This window comes from Choloepus didactylus, chromosome 17, assembly GCF_015220235.1.
Source record: "Choloepus didactylus isolate mChoDid1 chromosome 17, mChoDid1.pri, whole genome shotgun sequence".
In the NCBI taxonomy this organism is placed as follows: Eukaryota; Metazoa; Chordata; class Mammalia; order Pilosa; family Megalonychidae; genus Choloepus; species Choloepus didactylus.
The window spans coordinates 33,082,367-33,102,803 of NC_051323.1; the positions used below are offsets into that span (position 1 = coordinate 33,082,367).

Consider the following 20,437-nt stretch of genomic DNA (forward strand, 5'->3'; position numbering starts at 1 on the left):
CAAGGAAGAGACTCCCCACAATGGCATACATGCTGGGGAAGGAGAGCCAAGTAGAGCTAAGAGAAAAGAAAAGCCTGATCCAGAGTGCATAATTTGAAGCCTTGCAAGAGGATGCCCGAACACTACCATCACTATGTCAGACTGCTTCGTGGTAAGAGCCATAAATCCCATGTTTTGCTAAAGCAAGTTTAAATAGGCTTTTCTGTCCCCTACGACCAAGAGTTCTCTAGCCTCCTGGAGTTTTCTTTATGATCAGTCATTAGAGGTAGAACCAGATTGGAAGATTGATGACAAGAAGATTGGGGAAAAGGTATGGACCTCCCGTAATGAGCATAGATGTAGAGATATTTGTTTCCCACGTGGATACAGCCATTTCAGAGGAGGCTCTTAGTAATCAAGCAGAGAAAGTGACATGTTTTGTCAATGTTGGTCAGCTTCTTTCCCAGTTACCCCAGTGCCTTCTCAATAGGCCCAAGAACAAAGCGGCTGTGGTGACAGGGGTGGAGGCTGGACCACCTGTCACCAAGACCGACTTAACTAACACTGCGACTGAGAGCCTAATCTGACAGCAGTTGAGCCGGCATCGAGCCCACAGTGTGGCACTATTCCTAGGGGTACCAGCCAGCCACCTATGGGCAGGCTGATTACATCAGACATGTAATCTTATTACATGTACTGAAGTTAGAAATGTATAGACACATATTCCAGATATGGATTTGCTTTCCTTGCCCATAAAGCTTCTGCTGGCGCCACCATCCACGGCATTTTGCACACAGTGCATCTGATCAAGGAACTCATTTTTCAGAAAACAAAGAGCTTTGGAGTTAACTAGTCCTTACCACATACCCCATCTTCCAGAAGTGGCTGGCCTAATTAAAAAGTGGAATGTCTTTCTGAAAACTCAGGTACAGCACCAGTTAGGATATAACTTATAATCTGAATCAAAGACCATTATATAGTGTTGCCTACCCCACCATAACCAGAATAAATACATGGGTCAGGTATCAAGGGGTGGAAGTCAGAGTGACTCCTCTCACTATTACACCTAATAACCCACTTGCTGCATTTTTGTTTCCCCTCCTGGCATCTTTGAGCACTGCTGGTTTGGAAACCTTAGTCCCCAAGGTAGGGGATACTTCTACCAGCGGATATGACAATGGTTCACTGAATTGGAAGATGGGACCCCACTTGGGCATTTTGGACTCTTCATGCTACTTAACAACAGGCAAAAAAATAAAAAATAAAAAATTACTCTCCTGGCTGGAGTGGATAATCCTGATTACCAAGGGGCACTTTGGTTGCTGCTACACATAGGGCAAGGGAACAATGTTTGTCTGGGACCAAAGGAATCATCTTGGACACCTCTTAGTACTAACCTGTCCAACAGTAAAGGTTGATGAAAAACTAGAACAATTTTTAAAAAGATGATTGAGGACTTAGAACCTTCAAGAATAAAAGTTGGAGTCATTCCATCAAGTAAAGAACCCTGCCAAGCTGAAGCTCTGGCTGACATTAAGGGAAATATGGGATGAGTAAAGGAAAAAGGAGACCTAGATGTCAACTACAGCCTTGTGACCAACAAAGACTATAGTAGCTTTCCATATTTTCTCTTTGCTTGGAATATGTATGAGTTTATTTATAAGTGTTATGACCAATTTAGATATAAAGACTATAGTAGCTTTCCATATCTTCTCTTTGCTTGGAATATGTTTGAGTTTATTTATGTGTTAGCTGTTTTGTTCAGGGGCGGGCATCCCTTCACTGTATATGGAGGCATCCAGGGACGCCCACACCCACTAAGTTTCAGGAGCACCGCTTGGGTATTTCCCACTAGGTTTCAGTGGCCCCTTATCAGTGGATTCCCAGCGACTCCCTCAAGCATCCTAGCAGATGGCTTCTCATTGAGCTGGTTTGAAACTGTTATGGACCCCAGAAAAGCCATGATCTTTTAACCCAATCCTGTTGGGTGGAAACTCTTCATTGAGTGTTTCCATGGAGATGTGACTCACCCAACTATGGGTGATACCTTTGATTAAATTGTTTCCATAGAGATGTGGACCCCACCCACTCAGGGTGGGTCTTGACTGGTTCACTGGATTACTTAAGAGAACTCAAGAGCCAACACAGACTCTTCCTGACACCTGGAGATGCTTAGAGATGCAGACAGAAGGACATAAAGCCCTTTAAGAGATAAAGCCCAGAGTCTGCCCTGGAGAAGCTAAGAGAAATGCTTAGAGAGAAATGCTCTGGGAGAAAGAAGCAAAGACGCATAGGAGCTGAGAGAGAGGAGCGAACATAGAAGCTACAGATATTTTGGAGAAAGCCAGTTTGAAACACAGCCAGGGAGCAAAGACCACTAGATGCCAGCCACATAACTTCCCAGCTGACAGAAGTGTTCTAGACACCATCAGCCGTTCTTCAGTGAAGGTATCCTCTTGTTGATGCATTAATCTGGATACTTTTATGGCTTTAGAACTGTATATTGGCAACCTAATAAATCCCCATTATAAAAGCCAATCCATTTCTGATATTTTGCATAACAGCAGCTCTAGCAGACTGGAACACTCAGCCTCAGCCCAGCTGCACTCTGGTGGGGTATCTCCTGTCCTGGTCTGGGCCAACCCAGCAAACTTCTCTGCCTTCCCAAGGTCTGCAATGAGGTCTGGATCCTAGCCTTGTGGAAAGTCCTCCCCATCCCTCATCCAAGTCTATTCCTTCCTTGGGTACTTTCTTTCTACCCAAGGGTATTCTTTAGGGGTCTCTTTAACACTTCATAGTTTAATAATTCTTTATGTTGAACTTTCCCTGTTTAAATTATTGTGTGGTTTCTGTCTCCTCATCAAACTCTGATACACCGTTTAATATTTATTTAGTTTAGTTTTGGGGCTAATATAGAACATAGACCGTCAAAAAAAAAAAAAAGTCTTACAACCATCTCTGTGTTTCAAAGTCATAAAAGAACATTACCTGCTGGGGAATGGCAGGGCTTGTCCCTCCCCACTCTATCCTGGACACCAGGAGTCATAGTCCACTTGCATTTTCACCCAGCTTCCCACCGTCAACTCTTGCTGCTGAACAACATCATGGACATCCATCAGTGCCTGAGAGAGAGTACCAAAAATTCAGTCCTGAGATAACAATGAATGTCAGCAAGAATTGCAAGCAAATTCTGACTCAATTCCAACTATACTATCTTTAAAAAAAGATAATTCTCTTCTTCAGCAATAGCATCCCTACAACCATTTCTGGAAAATCTTAGTGCTCTCAGAAAGGGGGGAAATACCTGTGTGTGGATGTGTGGATGAGAGGGAATATATTCTCTTTTAAATAAAGCTCTAAGTACAACTACCAATCTCTTAGTAAGAGACTAAGGGATGACCTAAAAACCAACCTTCCTTTCAAGTTTATGTTTATCTAGGATCTACAAAGTAAACACAAAAAAATCACAACCCTTTCCTAGATTTAGCAAACCCTAAGAAATTTTACCAAGAGAGCACCCCAATGCCACCCCAGCCATTGCCTCTGAGAAATCACGGAGAGCTATAAAGATTTGTCCTGCTGGTCCTCCTCATTTCCAAGAGGATATCTGGTAAAGATATTTTTTAAAAGAGTAATAGTAGTTCTACTTGAGCCAACAATGTGTTCATCTAAGAATCTGAACATATTATGGTGTGTTTGAAGGGCTGGTGAGGCAAATTTCTTCCCATTATATTTATATGCAGTATCAAGGGATTCCTGGGGAAGATTTGAACAAGGGGAATACAACTGAAGCAGAGGTGTTTATTCCGGAGCACTGAACTACATCAGAGAAGGGTTGCTCTTTTGAGAAGAGCTACTGGACCCAGAAGCACTAGCTACTTTCTCCCACATGTACTCTAGTCACTTGGGCTTTTTTTGTGGTCCTTTAAATAAATCCTGCTTTCTCTTCTTTGTCTTTCATGTATCAGCTCAAATGTCACTTCTCATGGCTCCAGGGTTGGAATGCCTGTAACAGAAGAGGAGGCTAAAATGAAGACTTGCTTCTCCAAACCTCACTGAGATATTCAGCATCCAAGAGGTCAGCAGTGATGGTAGCAGCAACTGACAGGGTTCTCATCACGGACATCAGCCTCTTGGCAAAGGGCGTGGGGAATCTTGGCACAGTTATTGGTTGGTATCAGCTGTTATGGGGGGGGGGGCTTCAAGAGGTGAGGACGCCCTGCCTTGGTGACCTCACTGTACACAGTGGTACCCTAGACACCAGTCATGGAAGGGAGGATGGAGGTCTTCTTCACTGGGCATCAGAATTGTCAACTTTACAGACAACAGACATATAGTCACCATTTTAGCAGTAATAAGGGACATCGTGGAAAACAGGAGGGGAGGACAGGAAAGTGAAGATGTCTGATTCCAAAAGGACTGGTTCAAAAAGAAATTCCAGTACCAGGCATCTGAGGGAGACTTAAATTATCGTAAAGCATACAGGGAAGCAATCCAGAAAAATATTCTTTGGTGATTGTTGCCATGGTTCTGATCTTACTCGAGATAGTCGAGGCCTGTGAGCCCTGAGTCATGTAATCCTGGACAAGCAGCCTTAGTGGAACTATATAGCGACGTGGCTCTGCTAGCCCTGATGTGAAAACATTAATCTTGTGCTTAAAAAGAGCACTTTTTTTTCCTTTCCTCAAACCTGACATCCATTTCAATGTTAACAACCTAAAGCCTTTCAAAACAGCCTTTAATGCTCTCTATAATTGCTTAAACTTTTATTGAAAATGTTTGGTCCTAGGCTCTGCGGATCAGTCATACAAAAGTGAGTGATGCAATTAAAAGGCAAATGATCCTGTGAAATGTCAGGCTCAGGAACAATTTGGAGCTGCAGTTGATAAAAATTGACACAAAAAAATAACTACTGCAAATAAGCAACAAAACTTTTGAAGTCCTAAAATCTTCTACACAAGTTTTGGAGACTCAGATTTAGTTAATTATCTCTCAGATGGAAACTATATGTCTGTTAAGAAAACCTATGCCCATTTTATCATGTGACTTTAAATTACATAATGTAGAGGTGGTCCTGAACACAGCTTTAGCCTGAAGTGCTGCAGATTGTAGCTGGGATTGCTGGCTGGAGAAGAATTGTCAGGGCAGGCCCTCTAGAAGCTTTTCTTGCACACCCCATTTCTGGGCCAACAATAACATAGTGTTTTGACACAGTTTCCATGCCATGGTATGTGGGGCTGGGGGGAGCTCAGGCAGATCCCAATGGGACAGTTGAAGAGACAGAGTTGAAATATGGGGAGACCAAGGCAGCTAGAGTTCACAAAACAGAGTGCTGGAGAAGAAAGGGCTGCACAGAAAAAGAACCTCACTGATCTACAGAGGGTCGCTTCTGAGTATTTAACAGAGTACTTATCATCATCGGGAGGTGATGAACAACCTGTAGATTAGAGGGGAACAGTGCCTGGTGCTCTCACAGGACAGGAGAGAGGGCCTGTTCCTACCAGCAAGACCAGAAAGATCTCAAAATTCACAGGGCATTGTCAAGAGCACTCAGAAGATTCTTGCCTCTATAATGGTGAATAATTAGTATCAGACTAAACACTGCTCTGTATTTGTCCAACAACTCTCCATCCACATCCTCTCAAAAAGTAAATGGTTTTCAAGTAACTTAAGTTACTTGAACAAAAGACAAAAATGTTATGGGAATGCAAAAATATCCAGCATCTGATGGCAAAATTCACAATGTTAAAGATTACCAGACATGCAAAGAATCAGGAAAATAAAACCATAATGAGCAGAAAAATTAATTAATTGAAACCAACTCAGAATAGGGCAAAGATGTTAGTACTAGAAGACAAGGACATTAAAACAGTTGTTATATCTGCATTCTATATGTTCAAAACTCAAGAAGAGACATGGAGGATAAAAGATACAAACTAAACTCTCAGAAATTAAAAAAAAACAGTAATTAGTCATTGCAGAAGAAAAGATTAGTGAATTTGAAGACATGAAATAGGTACCATTCAAAATAAAACTGAAAGAATAATTTTAAAAAATCATCAGTAAGCTGAGGGACAAATTAAACTGCTCTAATGTACATGAAATTGGAGTCTTATAAGGCGAGCAGGGAGAGTATGTCAAAAAATGAAGAAACAATGGCTGAAAATTTTCCAAATTTGATGAAAACAATAAAACCCAGATCCAAGAGGTTCAATGAATCCCAAGTTCAAGAAATATAAAGAAAATGACCCCAAACCACACCATAATCAACTTGCTTAAAACCAGTGATAAGAAGAAAATATTAAAAGTAGCCAGAGAAAAAGTCACAATACATACAGAAAAACAAAGATAAGAATGATAGCAGATTTCTCTTCAGAAACAATGCAGAGGAGAAGACAGTGGAATATCTTTAAAGTACTGAAAGAAAAAAAATGTTAACCTAGAATTCTATGCCTAGAGAATACGTCTTCCCAAAATAAATTGTGAAATGAAAACTTTATCAGATGTACAAAAGCTGAAAGAATTCAGTGCCAGCAGAGCTGCATTACAAGAAACGTTGAAGAAGTTCCCTCAGGAAGAAGGAAAATGACATTAAATGAAAATATGTACCTATTCAAAGGAATGAAGAACACTGAAAGGGGTAATAAAATGGGTATTTAAGATGATTTCCTTATTATATAAATCTCTTTTAAAAACAACTGTTTTAACAAAAACAATAACAATGTGTTGAAACATATATTAGAAAAATATATGACAGCAAAATATAAAGACTAAAAGGGGAGAACTGGAAGTATATTATTGTGAAGTTGTTATATACGACATGAAGTGGTTAAAATACTTTTAGGTAAAATGCTATAGATTAAGGATGCATGCTATAAACCCTAAAGCAACCACTAAAATAACAAGACAAAAAGTTATAGTTAATAAGCCAACAAGAGATAAAATGGAATAATTAATAATGCCTAATCCAGAAGAAACAAAAAAAGTAAAAAGTTAATGAATAACAGATGGGTGAATAGAAAAAAAAAGCAAGATGGTAGACTTAAATTATGCTATATTTGTAATGAAAATAGTCTAACCACCCCAATTAAAAGGAAGAAATCGTCAGATCTGATTTTAAAAAGTATGGCCTATACTTACATGGAGCACATTTTAAATATAAAGGCAGTCACAAATAGTTCAAAAGTAAAGGAAGGAAAAAGGTATCCTATGCTAACTCTTTAACAGAAGAAAAGAAGAGCGACTATATTATTATCGGATGAAGTCGATGATAGGGCAAGGAATACTACCAGGTATTAAGAAGGTCATATCACAATGATAAGGGAGTTAATTCATGAAGAGGATATAAAAGTCCTAAATATTTATGCATCTAATGACAGAACTGCAAAATATGAAGCAAATAATGATAGCTCTGCAAAGAGAAATAGATATGCCCACAATTACAGTTGGAGATTGTAATACAAATCTGCATTCTGTCCCTATAGATTTACCTATGCGAGATAGTTTTTATAAACGGAATCCTACAAATATTGCCTCTGTGCCTGGCTTCTTTCACTTAGCAAAATGTTGAGGTCCATCCACATTGCAGAATATATCAGTACTTCATTTCTTTTTGTGGCTGGATAATATCCCATTATATGCATATACCACCATTTGTTTATTCATTCATCTGCTGATAGACATTTGGGTTGTTCCCACCTTTAGTTATTGTGAATAGTATGCTATGAACATGTGTGTACAAGTGTTTGTTTGAGTCCCTGTTTTCAGTTCACTGGATTATATACCTGGAGTGGAATTGCCGGGTCATATGGTGATTGCTATGTTTAAGTTTTTGAGGAACTGCCAAACTGTTTTCCACAATGGCTGAGCCATTTTACATTTCTACCAACCATGTATGGGGCTTCCAATTTCTCCACATCCCAGGCAAGAGGAACATGGGGGTGGCAAGGAGGATCTTTTCTGCCCTGAGAAGCAAAGAATCTCAACACTGGATGCCACCCACGACTTTTGCAGGCCCATGTTCTCCTGTTCCATCTCTCACAGAAACTTCTGGAGGGATATATGTTTATACCACTGGAAACAAGTTTTCTTTTTAAGATTTGGGGCATCTCCCTATTTTATAAGAGGCCTCAGTGCGTGTGTGTGTGTGTGTGTATGTGTGTCTTAAAAAGGCATTGTTGAGTTCACTGGAAAAAGATATATTAATTAAGAAAATACAAGTGGGGTGATAATGTTAATGTACCTCAAAATGAGGATAATTTTAAAAATCTTTTCTATCAACAAGAGAAGACCTGAGGTATGATACAGTTCCATTAACTCTCAGAAATGCAATTGATGCACAGTACAAACCATGAGTAATAAAACATTCTGTAACAACAACAACAAAAAAAAACAAGAATTCCATCTAAGTGGCTAGGGGTGGTTTCGGGAAAATGGGTGGAAAGTTCACTTAAATACAGGACCTTGAGTAATTTTCTTCTATAGCGAAACCATAATAACCAAAAATAAGCTTGCAGATGTAGCTGTGGTGACATATGAGTTGGAAGGCATGGCATGTACAAAGGTGAGTAATAAAAGTGAAGCAAACGAGCAAAAATTTATCAAAAGTGACTAAAATTATGTGTTTCCATTGTTAAGAGACGTAGCGAAACTCTCATCTGGTGAATTCCAATTCAGCATTTCCTTGATATATCTTTTATAATTTTCACTCTAATTATAATGAAAATCATTTTTCAATGTAATTTTGCAATAAAAATGTTTATTTCTCATTACATAAGAACATGATCTTGTACAGTTACTGAGCATGCTTACACTGAGCACACTATCTCCTCTTTCTTACCATTTAATCTCTTCATAGTCTACAGATGTCAAGAGGTTCAGATTAAGCTTGTTAAAGATCTGCTTCACTCGAACTCACTGATGATTATTTATTTAGCAGTTTTATGTAACCCTGTCATTGATAAGCACTCTATTAATTTGCCGAGGGACAAATCAACACTAGTTATTTTTCTACCGGCTATTAGACTCGGTGCTGCTGTTTGTTACAAACCACTTGCCAGTTAATTATAAATTATGGGTCCTCTTTGCCTATATTAATTGATATCTCCTCTGCCTTTGTAATACTAGACAAATAAATTGAAGGCAAGATTTATTAAGCAGTGTATGTCTTGTGTCTCTTGATTAGTATTCTTTACTTTTTTAACATTTATACTTGTTTATACAGATTTGACAGAACAATGCATTAGAGAAATGATCTTTGGGGTGTTTCTGTAGTAGAGAAAGAAAGAGATTTAATAGGCTTCCTACAAATTTATTTCAAATGACCCAGAATTCATTGTAAGCAATTCCTAAAATGCTTTTTGACTTTGTGCTACGGAATGGTGATGGCAGCTTCCCAATTATGCAAAAGCTGATATTCAAATGGTCTTAAAGTTTACGCATATAGTATCTATAAGATAAACAAATATGATGTGCATATAACATAAAATCTATATGATTTTACACTTGCAATGTGCAAATGTCTCTTTCCTTCACCCTATTATGCATTTTAATTCTACTGCATGTGCTTTTGCATGCATGCAGAGCCTCTTCTTCCCTTTAATTCTTTTTAAATGTAAACAATCTCTAGGTGCAATATATAGTGACAGAACAACAAAAGATAGCCATTTTTAATTTTCAGAAGCATGAATTATACGTGGCACCCACCACAGGATGTGCATCTCCCCAACTGTAGCCCACAGAGAAGCTTGAGTCAGAATTTAGACCAGTAGAAACTAAAAAATATTTTATAGAAGAATGTCTTAATTCATTTGCTTCCTGGACAGTATTGAACATTGAAGAATTGCAAATTTAATGGAAAGGATTTCCCCAGAGGGTCACTGGACTATATTCCAATTTCAAAGGGCTTCAGGACCTAGCTATCTTCCAAAAGATCTGGGGCTCTGAAATCCAAATTTTGTACATAATTTCTCCATTTAATTGACACTTTTGACCCACATTGCTTTTGCAATATCTTGGATACATAATAACTCCTGTCTGACATAAATCCAGCAAATGGACAGTTAGCCCATTGGAATGGGTGGGTTGTTTTTCCAATAGTTCTCATCAGAAAGGAGAGATACATTGGTCAAGGAGATCTATTTATATTTCCAACTCACACATCATTGAATCTTTTCTCCAACATATTCATGTTTGAAGATTAAAATACCTCCACAATTAGAATTTAGAATAGAAGCCTTTAGAATAAATGAATTAGTTCATTCAGAAAACATGCACTCTATTAATATGCTGTGATGTGAAACTGATCTTGAGCCACTTTTTTAATAATTAGATTTCAAGAATCATCCTCTCTTATGTACCATGCTACCTTTTGTTGACTGTTTCTGGACACACCTCCAGTGGATGTCATGAGTGATAGAATTTCTTGATAGTCTTGATTCATTTGATTGTGCAGAAAATATGCTATCAATCATTCTTCACCAATTTATTATTTTGTCTATAGATCCTCCATACGGCCTTTCCTACCATTGGCCATCTCACTATTCCCCATGATCAAATAAGATCAGAGAGAAATAAAATTTAAGTTATTAGTTAAGACTTGCAAACCCTTTTCTAACAGTGGATTGGAGTTGACACTAACATCTCAAATAAATCATTTTCGATTTTCCAAATTCCAGATATTCATATTAATTTTGAGTCCAATTACATAATTTGTCTATGGTTTGCTGAACTTCTTTAACACAGTTTTTTAATGCCTTAATAATATTTTACCCTCACCTGGTGGTTCTCAAGTGGGGACAACTTTACCCTCAGGGGTTATTTCTGCAGAAACTTAGGGCTTTTACAGTGGGTGTGTGACTGCTACTCACAGTAGAGGACAGGGATAATGCTAAACATCCTCAATGCACAGGATGGCCCCCCACAACTAAGAATCACTGATCCCAAATGTCCAGAGTGGTGCTCTAACCCCTCTAAAATAAACCTTTGTTCCTCAAAGTGGCATCAGTGCGTACAGCAGGAGTTTTTGAGGAGAAAGATGAGAAATCTAATCATGACTACATTTTCTAGTTTTGGCTGACCCATAAAGGTTTCTTCAGTGTGCACACTGATATGGAGGTAGACTGGAGGATCTCAGACAATCCTGGGTTTAAAATGTGCATACTTGGGAACTGAAATGAATTTGGAAATCTGATGTGGTCAATGGAAGGAGAAGGAACTATGAGTCATTGGGGCAACAGGTAGAAGAGGAGGCAAAGGTGGGTAAGAGGGTGTGAAGTAGATTTTACTGCCTTTGGGAAAAAATTGAAGATTTACTGACCTGAGATAGGAATCTTTTTATTCAACAATTTGTTGACTGACATCCAGTGGGTATAAAGTACTATGTAATAAAATGGATGTCTTCAGACCTTTAATAGCCTATCAATAAAGTATTTTTCTCATATAGTTATGAATAATTATATATGTAAATCCATATTTAATATTAGCAAAACCTAATTTATTAAAAAATATAAAATATGTTCTAATAATATCTAGTATCATCTAATGTTCTAATATTATGGAATATGATCTTTCCATGCCTTCAATGTACACACCTCACTTTGGAGACCAGTGCACTAGGATACAAATTTAATTCTTTATACAAACCCCAATAGATGATGGTCTTCTTGAAGTCAGTAATTTGTCTTTTTTTTTTTTTTCTTTTTTCTGTATATTATTAATGCTCAGAACCCAAAAGGAATTTAATATCTGTTTTATTTAATGAATAAATGGTGTTGGACCATAAGGAGTTGATAATCCAGTAGGAGAGAATGAGATAGGTACACACATAACTATGTTACAAGGCAGAATTACAATAACTAAGAATTACAGTGACTAAGTGACTAAGAAAAATCAGAATTGCTTCTATCATATGCTTTCCTTGAAGCTTGAGCAAGGAGCCCATGAATTTTCCTTTTATTAATATTTCTCATTCAATATAGGCCTTTGGTTAGGGTTATGGACCACATTTCCTCCTGTATAAAAGTAATGAATTAAACTTTATAAGACCCAATTAAACTGATTCCATATTACATATAATACATATATCCCATTGGATTTCTAGATTTATCCAGGAACAAGATGAAACCAGCCAAATGTCAACTGATTAGAAACCATATTAACCCTCCCCTGACAATGAATTCAATTCTTTATTTCAGACAAGAAGGATTCCTTGTTCTCTTCTTACTTAAATAATAACTTTTCCAGTCAGTCTGTAACCACAGTTGACTTATCACAGGATACATTTATCATGCCAAAATTTTGGCCACATGTTAGTACTTTGATTTTAATGTTCTCTGGAAAATATTCTGTGTGTCCTTTGGCACTCTGTTTTGCTTTTTGGAGTATATGAGCAAGTGGACCAAGCTGATGATGAGTACAGTCTCACTTTGGATGAGGAGAATTTTCTGCACAATTTCACCACCATCTCCACCTCTGAAACAAAATAATTTTACTGACTTATTTATTGGTTTAATTCTCAAGTTATTTTTGTTGAGTTTCCATAGACTTGTTCCTGAAGAAAACTGCCTCCTAAAGAAATCTGAACCCACAGGTGTGGCAGAGCCCAGACGCCTTCAGAAAAATTCTCTTCCTCTGTATAGTTTACTGATTATGACTACCTGTGACAAAATTATGAAACTGCATTAAAAAAAATTATCTGAGTAAAATAAGATTATTTATTTAACAAACACTTACATGGATCAAATGCCTGTCATGTGATATAATCTAATTCTACAAGAGAAGATATTACTATTATCTTCCACCTTTGAGGTAACAAAGCTGAGAACTGAGAGGTTTAATATCATGATGTGGAACACAAGTTATAAGGAGTGAGTGAGTATACCAGCAGGGTTGGTATTTATTTAGAGGTAAATACAATCCCAAATTCTACATAAAAAAAAATCAGTCCACTTGAAAAGCCAATGTACTTCTGATGGGGCTTTAGAGTTTGATTGCAGAATTCACTGAAAAGGGGTTGTTTGGGATGTAATTAACATGACAAACAAGGGAAAGGAAAGACACAAGTTTAGCAAAAAGCTCACTTTGAGTGGATAAATTTCTCTTTTTCCTTTTTTTAAATGAGAAAGCCTGGATAAAAGGCACATAAAATAACTGCTGACTGAGTGGAGCTCTTGAGCTAAGGACTTGTGCTGTGAAAATTCTAGTCTGTCTAGCAAACACTATCAAACAGGAACCTTGAAAGAAGAACATTTATTTTTCTCATTTTCTTGAAAAAAAAAAAAAATCAGCTCTGACCCCATGATTCCCCTGACAATGGTGAAAGTCACAGTTGGTAGGAGGAATTTAGAAGCAGGGTTTCCACTCCTTGGGTGGGCTCTCTCACATTCCTGGCAGCGGAGTTTACCTAGGGAAGCTGAGTGGACATGTGTAGAACTGAGATACCTTTCCACTATAGGTTCAGATCCTCTGCACATCATTCGATTCCAAACCCCTCTCATGGTGAAGACAGGAATTCCAGGTCACAGACTCCTGACACAAAGCCAAATAGAACGTGTGGCTATATTCCAGTCTCACCGCTTCTCAATCATGGTCACTTCCAAGGAGAAATCAAAGGCAGATGACTGGCATGTACCTGACTTGCGGGGAATCAGTCAGTCCAACTGCTTCAAAGGGGCTATAGCCTAGTGGTGGAGACCACGGACTCTGAAGTGGAACAGAGTGGTATATCTACAGTCTACTGGCCATTTAACATTGGATTATTTTACCTCTCTGACCTGCTGCCTTTTCCCTTGTAAAAATGAATAGAATTTTAATCTCAAGATTTGAGAGGATTCAACGGGCTAACAAGGTAGCACATTATTTGATGATGAAAACATATTAATTTTATTATTGTGTAAGACCAGATCCCTCAAGAAGCAGATGCCAATACAGTATTCATTGTGCAAAAAATTTATTAGAGGAAACACCTGTGAGAGAAAATGAGAAAGATTATAAAACATGTAGAAACAGAAAGTAATGGCTCAGGCAAAGGAGCAAAATTAAAGCAATAGAAACCATCAGTGAGGAAGATCAGACCTGGGACATACCAGACAGAGTTTTTTTTTTTTAAATTGTCCTAAATATGCTCAAAGAGCTAACGGAAAACATGGACAAAGAACTAAGGAAGTCAGGAAAACAACAGATAAACACAAAGAGACTATCAATAGAGAGACAGAAATTATGAAAAGAAACCAAACAGAACTGAAGACCACAGTAACAGAAATTTAAAATTCCCTAAAGGGAGTCAACAGCAGACTGGAGCTAATAGAAGAAAGAATCAGAGAACTTGTAGATAAAATAATTGAAATCATTCAGTCTGAGGAGCAGAAAGAAGAAAGAGTAAAGAAAAGTGAACAGAGCCTGAGGAACCTGTGGGACACCATCCAGCATACCAATATATACACATTGTGGGAATCCCAGAAGAAGAAAGAGAGAAAAGGGCAGAGAGAATATTCAAAGAAATAATGGCTAAAAAATTCCCAAATTTATTGAAAGACATGAAGATACACATACAAGACACTGAACAAACTCCAAATAGGATAAACCCAGATAGACCCATGTCTTGGCAGACTGTCGAATGCCAAATATAAAGAGAGAATTCTGAAAGCCACAGGAAAGAAGCAACATGTCACACGTGAGGGAGCCTCAAGAAGATTAAGTGCCAATTTCTCATTGGAAACATGGAAGCTAGAAGGCAATGGGATGACATTTTAAAGTGTTGAAAGCAAAAAAAAAAAAAAGAAAAAAAAAATGCCAACCAAGAATTCTATATCCAGCCAAACCATTTTTTTAAAATGAGGGAGAGATTAAGACATTCCCAGATAAACAAAAGCTGAGGGATTTTGTCACCACTAGGCAAGCCCTACAAGAGACACTGAAGAGAGTTCTGCAGGTTGAAAGGAAAGGACAATAGACAATAATAGATTAGAACCGCACAAAGAAGTGAAGTTCTCCAATAAGGATAATTACAGGGGTAAATACAAATGCCAGTATTATTGCATTGTTGGTTTGCAACTCCACTTTTTACTTCCTATAGGGCCTAAAAGGCTAATGCATGAAATTCAATGTTAAATCAGTGGTTTTTGGACCCATTATGTATAAACACATAATTTGTTACCAGAACTACATAAAGATGGGGGGATGGAGACGTATAAGAATATAGTTTGTGTATACTGTTGAAGTTAATTTGGTATCAAAGCAAACAAGATTGTTATAGATTTAGGATGTTAAATTTAAGCCCCATGGTAACTACAAAGAAAATATTGGAGAGCTTGTAAGCTCATAGAGACGAATTTGAGTACAGGTTGCCAGGATTGCTGTTAGGGGGAAATGGGTAGTTAATGCATAATGTAGGATTTCTGTTTGGGGAGATGGGAAAGTTTTAGTAATGGAAGATGGTAAGGTTACCACAACATAGTGAATGTGATTAATCCCACTGAATTTGGTGGTTGAGATGGGAAAGTGTATGTTGTATATATATATATATATATATATATATATATATATATTCTCACATTAAAAAAAAAAAGAACTAAAGAGACAGTGACAATTAAAGGCAATATATAATCTTGGATGAGATCTAATAAGAGAGGAGAAAAGGTTCAAAAGGACATTTGGGACATATGAAAAAAAATGTAATATAGACTGTAAGTTTTATATGAATGTTAAATTTCTTGAACTTGATAATTGCACTTAAAGTGGTTACAACAGTGAATATCCTTGTTCTTAAGGAAGGTACCTGGCAATGCTAATGTTCAAGGAACACAATGTATACAACCTACACTCAAGTGTTCAGAAAACAAATTGATAAATAGACAGACAGCTAGGCAAATAGATGAGTAGATAGACGGATTGATAGATTGATGGATAGATGCATAGACTGATAGGGCAAATGTGATAAAATGTTAAAATTAGTGGATCTGGCTTACTGGGGGAATAGGGATATGTTGGAGTCCTCTGAATGAAGTTCATATCATTTATTGAACTGTACTTAAGTTTGAAAGTGCTTCAAAATAAAAAGTTTAAAATGAAACAAAAACAAAACCGAAAAAGAAATGTGGGCTTTAAGGAAAATATGGTCACCCTCCTGAATTCATTAGAGCCTGGATTCTTAGGCAGAAGCTGGGTGAAATACTGCATTCATCACACAATTAGTATAGACCCACACACACTACCTGTGCTCTATGGGGTGAATTAATTATTTTGCTGGGAGCCAACTATTTTTCTAGCAGTGTATGCCTCCAATTACTCAGTCTCCAGAGTGCCTGCCCAGATTCTCAGCCTTAACTCTCAATTTTCTTTCTTTGGGGGGGTTGGATCCCAAGCTTCAACCTGGAGGTTTTTTCAGTAGTTTAAAGAACATGGTAAATGACAGAGGTCTGGAGGAATATATCCTCCAAAGCTGGTGACCAATTAGTTGCTTGCCACTGACTGTCATTTCACTGCTATGAGTGCTGTGTTCCTGTAGCTTGGTGATAGACACACTGTTTATTTTCCACTTTACAGCCTTTGCCAATACTCCCAGTCCCACACAGCTGCTTTTAATGCTGCTCTTCTAGATAGCTTGTGACAGGGGGAAAGATAAAAGGTATGTGTGAGTGGCAAAATGGCAACCCTTAGCAAACTTATCTAGGGCGCAAAGCAAAGAAAATAGTTATTTGACTACATCACCTTTTATTTTAATGCTTCTAAATGAAATCGCGGTAAACACCAAGTCCGTGAGGTTAATGTTCGAAGACATAAGTATGGTGGCTAAAGACTCCGTGAGGGTTATTAAGCTGTTGACAACATGAAGATCAGACACATTTGCCATTGCTTCAGTAATTGTCTTTCATCTATGAACAACTTCCCTTCTACCCCCACCCAACTTTTATGATTCATCATATTTATTTTTTGTTTCCTCAAGCAACATCTTTTATTAGTTGCACACTCACTGCAGAAATTTAATTTCTGCAAGAGCACAACAAAGCAGTTGATTATTATTATTGAGAAGCTGGTACAACATAGAGTGAAATAAAATCTATAAGGCATTAAAATGACAGATTAGGCAAGAGCTGTATTCATTTACAAGTGTTAGAACATCATGCTAATGCCTCACAAGCACAACATAAAATGAAAATCAACTCTTTCATGCTGCTTTAGGAAGCAACACTGCAAAGCTCACAGGAACACAAGCCAGAGCCTCCGTTAAAGAGGCAATGTCCTTTTGTAGTTTGCTCACAGGCTCATCCTTGACAAAATACAAATAAAAACACTGCTCTCATATGCACAGCAGGAAACACTCTGCCCTTATCCTTTGGTCATCCCAAACTAAAGACTGCTAATCCCGATAAGATTTAAAGCATTCATATGCACCTCATTGTTTTTTAATGAAGAGTAACACTTCACTTATTGGGCGACTGCCACTCTTTATATCCCACCTAGAAACCAATGGGAGAGCAGAAAAAAAGGGCCCCTGGAATTAGCAATTTGGGGTTATTATTCCACACAATAAAGCCCCCATAATTTATATGCACTCTAATCACTCAGAGCCGATTTATTCTTATTTTATACATAATATTCATGCTTTTATATCGTGCTTTGTAGCTCAGGCAGATAGGAAGAAGCAAATTGCAAGAATGCTTGAGTCGTCAGAATGAAACTTCTAAAACCTAGAGTGGTTATCCTGATTAGAGAAGAGACAAAAATACAATGGACAGAATGTGTCAAATAATTGCAAAATCCACCTTACCTGAAGGTGTCTCTGTAATAAAAGAGAATAAATGGTATATTTATAATATTGACACAAGTCTTGCAAGAAAGAGTAAATGAGTTTCACATTTCTGTTTACTTCCTGAAACGGAAGTATGTAAAACAGTTCATAGAAAGCTCCATTAAAATAGTTAAAATCCTAAAAACGCCAGGGTTTAAATTAGGAAGCTGAAATTTCTCACATGAAGAAAAACTTATATTCCAACACTACCAAATAACAACATGTTATTATATGAATGTGTGTATTTGGGAATAAATATATAATGTGCAAAATGTATCTATAAATATATAAACATATAATGCACTTTACTATGGATTAATTATACGTATAATACTCCCTATGACAGATAAGCCCATAACATAATTTATTGGTGAACTTTTAGAGATTTATTTCAGATTGATTTAATATTTGATTCTCAGAAGGCCACACCAGATGTCCGAGCTTCCTTTCCTTGAACCAAAGACAGATAGTATTGAAAAGTGATTTCTTGGGTTCTGCCATGGGGGGCATTAAAATAATGAGAATCAGTGAAGCCCCCCTGTTCAACAGGTCCTCTTAATACAATAGAGGAGTAGGTAGTACAGTTGAGGGGTGCATGCCACACCCACTCCCGTGGTTACACCCAAGGGACAACCCAAGGCTCACACGTCACATACAACTGTACGTGCAGAGGCGGTATTTCCATCCCTTCACCTTTGGAATATAAGTGAATGAGAATGACAACCTGACTTGGTATAATTTATGTAAAATTTAATAAGTTAAGCATGGGCAGACTGTTATTTTTGTTATTAATAACAAATTTCTCATAACACAACTTGGGCATTGAGATGGGAAAGAGATGACAGGAGAAAGGAGAATGTGACTGGGGTCAGGGAGTCCTTCTTCCACCCCCAGCTGCATGATATTGGGCAACTTTCACCTCTAGGGACGGTAGGAACCTGTGCAGAAGGGACTATGACTGATTTCCAATCTTAGGTACCTCCTAAGCTGTTGTGCAGCTACCTGAGATCACTTGGTGTAGGAAAGGCATAATATATAAAAGTAAGGGACCATGATTTTCTGCAGTTCTCATATCAAAGTGCCTTCACTTACTGGCCTGGGGCTTCCAGAACTCCAACCCCCTGACTTTGAATTAAAAATTGAAATTGGGAACGCCTTCTACCTGTACATAAGTGTCCTTAGAATTAAGGACCTAATGAATCAAAGAATGAATGGCAAAGGATTGATGAATCAGAGATCTCAGAGCCAGAATTCAAGTCTGGCAAACACAGGCTAAATAAAATGGCTGAAACCATGAAGGAAGACTAATAAGGGCGGTTCAGATCTCAGGCGTATGGTTGCACCTAAAGTTTTACTAAAGAAACAACCATCCCTGAGGTTGTAGGAGGGAAAAAAAAAAGTGAAAACACACATGAATTTGAGCTCTGGGCTTCTCCCCACTTACTGGCTGCTAATTTCTTGAACTTCACCCAGGCTGCGTGTCCAACAGACCACATAGTGATTGCTAAATTGCTCAGTGACCACAAGCCACAACCATGGGGAAAATATTCATGAAAATTAACATCCCATTTAATACTCCCCTCACTCCCAGCCAACGCTTTGTGTACCAGAAAGTCCTCGAACTGGCTCCAAAACTTTTCAATTCCTGACAAATGCACTGGCCCCTCTCCAAGGAGCTGGGCAGCAATCTGTGCTTTATGCTGGTGCGTGGTGGTGGCAGGACGGCTGGTGGGAGAGTGGGGAGGAGGTGTTCTTCTCCAGGAGGAAAGAGCTGCAAACCAGGGTCCTCTGGGGATGCACCCTGGCATCCAGAACTCCAAATCGGCTTGGCAGGGTGCAGCTATGCAAGTGCTTTAATTTTTCCCAAAATGAATGCATATAATAAAATCTGGTTTCTTTAAATAGAGATAAACGCTTGACTAACCTCATTCCCATGAGACTAAAATTCACATTGATTTTTAGAGTATGATGCCATCTTTGGGAGCAAAGGCTCTCAAATAAGGACCCCTTAGGTCTTTCCTAAAAGCAAGAATGACCACATTAATAAATTGGCCTTGTCTTCTTTTCATGAGCTTGTTCATATCCTCTTATTTATTGGCTTTTCCTGCATTCCTCATACCATGTACACTTAATCATAACTCCCTGCACACCTTTGCCTTTATCCTATTCAGTTTACATTGGTGTGACCAGTGCTTGTAGGTGAAGCGAGTACACACCCCCCTCCTCCTCCCATTTTCACCTACTTACTTCCCTTAAACATAGTTATTTCCTCAAATAGCCTCAAAATTTCCTTACACACATGCTCCCATGGAAGAGTTGCTTTTCAGGAAAGGCTGAACACATTCAAGATCTATCTGATTTTTTCTAGGCTCCATTATTTTCTCTGAAATACAAGCTTTGCACAAATCAATGGCACAATCAAAATCTCACATATGAGGGGGTGTCTTGGAGCTCTTCACATCCTGGCAGGCTGAGCCATGTGTTTTGCACATTCAATGCATTCATCCTATATATTTGATGATTGTGATGATGCACCAACCTGTGCTGTCCTTTCAAATAATATCTATATTTGAAAACAGAAGCATCTAATCACAGTCAAAGGTGGACTAGTCTATCCATCTGCCCTCTTTTTCTCTCAGAAAAGGAAAACTCAGAGTGACATATTTGTAA

The 20,437-nt window shown here is 38.1% G+C and overlaps 2 long non-coding RNA genes across 2 annotated transcripts in view; both read right to left on the reverse strand.

The window, feature by feature from the left end:
- LOC119512710 overlaps positions 1-20,437 on the reverse strand; it is a 231,868-nt gene that overhangs the window by 106,007 nt on the left and 105,424 nt on the right. The window contains exon 5 of the long non-coding RNA XR_005212444.1: positions 2,968-3,101. This is a non-coding gene — a long non-coding RNA (uncharacterized LOC119512710). The remainder of the gene's footprint in view (positions 1-2,967; positions 3,102-20,437) is intronic.
- LOC119512711 overlaps positions 3,876-20,437 on the reverse strand; it is a 41,384-nt gene continuing 24,822 nt past the window's right edge. Inside the window, exons 2-3 of the long non-coding RNA XR_005212446.1 lie at positions 17,747-17,758; positions 3,876-3,985 (exon numbers count right to left, since the gene is read on the reverse strand). This is a non-coding gene — a long non-coding RNA (uncharacterized LOC119512711). The remainder of the gene's footprint in view (positions 3,986-17,746; positions 17,759-20,437) is intronic.